This window comes from Stigmatopora nigra, chromosome 20 (genome assembly GCF_051989575.1).
Source record: "Stigmatopora nigra isolate UIUO_SnigA chromosome 20, RoL_Snig_1.1, whole genome shotgun sequence".
NCBI classification, from domain to species: Eukaryota; Metazoa; Chordata; class Actinopteri; order Syngnathiformes; family Syngnathidae; genus Stigmatopora; species Stigmatopora nigra.
Genome location: NC_135527.1, coordinates 5,522,441 through 5,524,815, shown reverse-complemented (window position 1 = coordinate 5,524,815; position 2,375 = coordinate 5,522,441). Strand labels below are relative to the sequence as shown.

General features: G+C 39.0%; 1 protein-coding gene across 2 annotated transcripts in view; it reads right to left on the bottom strand.

The window, feature by feature from the left end:
- Positions 1-709: 709 nt before the first annotated feature.
- LOC144213875 (RNA-binding protein with multiple splicing-like) overlaps positions 710-2,375 on the bottom strand; it is a 21,501-nt gene continuing 19,835 nt past the window's right edge. For both annotated transcript variants that reach the window (XM_077742585.1, XM_077742584.1), the window contains exon 10: positions 710-958. The gene's annotated coding sequence lies outside the window, so the exon portion shown is untranslated. The remainder of the gene's footprint in view (positions 959-2,375) is intronic.

Here is a 2,375-nt window from a genome sequence, read left to right as displayed (position 1 = left end):
TATCATTAGTTGGTTCGACTTTCAGAGAATCCAGAAAATACTGTATTCTATGTTTCCTATTTATCTTTGGCTGGTGCGACTCGTGACTGGACGTTTGGTTGCCGGTCTTTTGGTCCTTTTTGGTCGCCGGTCAAATGTACTTAGATATTAAACATTACTTAGATAGTAAACAGTACTTAGATAGTAAACAGTACTTAGATAGTAAACAGTACTTAGATAGTAAACAGTACTTAGATAGTAAACAGTACTTAGATATTAAACAGTACTTAGATATTAAACAGTACTTAGATATTAAACAGTACTTGGATATTAAACAGTACTTAGATAGTACACATTATTTAGAAATTAAACAGTACTTAGATAGTTAACAGTACTTCGATATTAAACCCTCTCTTAGATATTAAACTCTCTCTCATGAATATAATTTTGAGAGCTGGCTTCAACAGTAAACTTTATCACCATTTGACCGCAGACCAAAAGGGACCAAAAGAATGGCGACCAAACGTCCGAGCACCAGTTTTATTACATCTTGATTGCTTCATCTTTGGCCAGCGCGACTTATAGTCCAGAAAATACAGTATTATATGTTTCCTATTTATCTTTGACTGGTGCGACTTATAGTCCAAAAAAACACGGTATCCAACCAATTCATTCTTTGGCGGCCATTTGTAAACGAGCTACTATTTAGATTTCACGCTAGCATTTCCCATTTTCGCTATCGGGTTTCCACAGTAGACGGACATCTCACACGTCCCAAAGTGAAGGAAGTCCCGAGGGTGCAGAGGACAACGCCAAGGGAAGGTGTGAGCTTCACACCTTTTTGTCGTTGTCCGTTAGCATCAGCCGGCGCTAGCGATGACACGCTTACCGACAGTTCGCCGCCGCCGCGGCAGGAGGCGGTCCGTGCTCGGAGTGGCGGTCGGCGACCCCGTCACGGCCTCCATCACGCATCGGGAACCTGAGGACGTCGAGACAACACGGAGCGCGTTCAGTCAAGGGTGAGCGAATGGGAGGCACTCTCCAGACGCTCGGCTAGGCTGATGCGGCGCCCGAAACTTCCCCCCCTTCCGAGACCGCCCTTATTTGTTCCGGCTGAGGCGGGCCAAGGTTAAAAGACTGGGTTGATGATTGAACACGCATTTAGGAATGCTTTAGCGATTCGTGGGTTTAATGTGTTACAGGGAAGAACTGGCAGCCAGGCGTGGGATCGGTAAACAAGAAGAATTCGACAGAGGGGGGTGTTTGCTTTCTCCTCAATTCTGCTGTAAAATGGCAAATACAGTTCTACCTCCACTTACAAATGCTTCTAGATACAGTGGTACCTCCACATACAAGCATTTTGAGATACGAGAAAGCAAAGGTGGCCAAGACAAGAGCCTGTTTATGATTTTAGCAACCTTTCTTTTTTTGCAGCATCTCTTTCGTGTATAACAGATATCTACGAGCATTTTTTCAGTGTTTTTTTTCCCATTAGTTAGTGCGAATCACTAATACAAGAGGAGTATATACTACTTCTCGTTGGCAGGTGATTGTGCACTATCCTATTGTGAGTACATTTGTGTGCATCATTTTTTAGATTTCACAAAAAGATTTTTTTTAACTAAAAGCACAAAAAATGGATTAAAAAAATATTATTACAATTATTGATTTAAAAGGGGAACATCAGTACATTTAATATATATCTATACTATTCATTTTAATCTGATCCTAAAACATAACTAGATTAAAATCCCTGAATATTACGTTTTTTACAAATCTAAAACAATGTTTATTTTCGCTTTTTTATATATATTATTAGATTTTAGTAAATGTCACTAGTAAATGTAATATACATCTATACTCTTCATTTTAATTTGATCCTAAAACATAACTGGATTAAAAGCCCTGAATATTCCGTTTTTTATAGATCTAAAACAATGTTTATTTTAGCTTTTTTATATATATTATTAGATTTTACAAAATTATTTTTGAACTAAAAACACGAAAAAAACGGATTAAAAATGACAATTATTGATTTAAAACGGGGAAAATAAGGAAATTGAATATACATCTATACTCCTCATTTTAATTTCATCCTAAAACAGAAAGACGCCACTCATGATTTATTTTCCCGGGCCACACAAAATGATGCTGCGGCCCATATTTGGCCCCTGGGCTGCCACTTTGACACCTGTGGGTTATATTGATATGTAATTTGTTTGGAGTCTTTGTGATCTGGCAACCCAGAGGTTCGGAAAGCAGTTAAAAAGTAAAACATCCTCTTTCCTGATTGGACAGAACAAACTCGCGTGGGTCATAAATCGACGACTGTGATTATAGCAAACCTGACTGGTCGCCTTCACCTACAATTGAGAGGGAGGGCTTGGGGGTCTTCT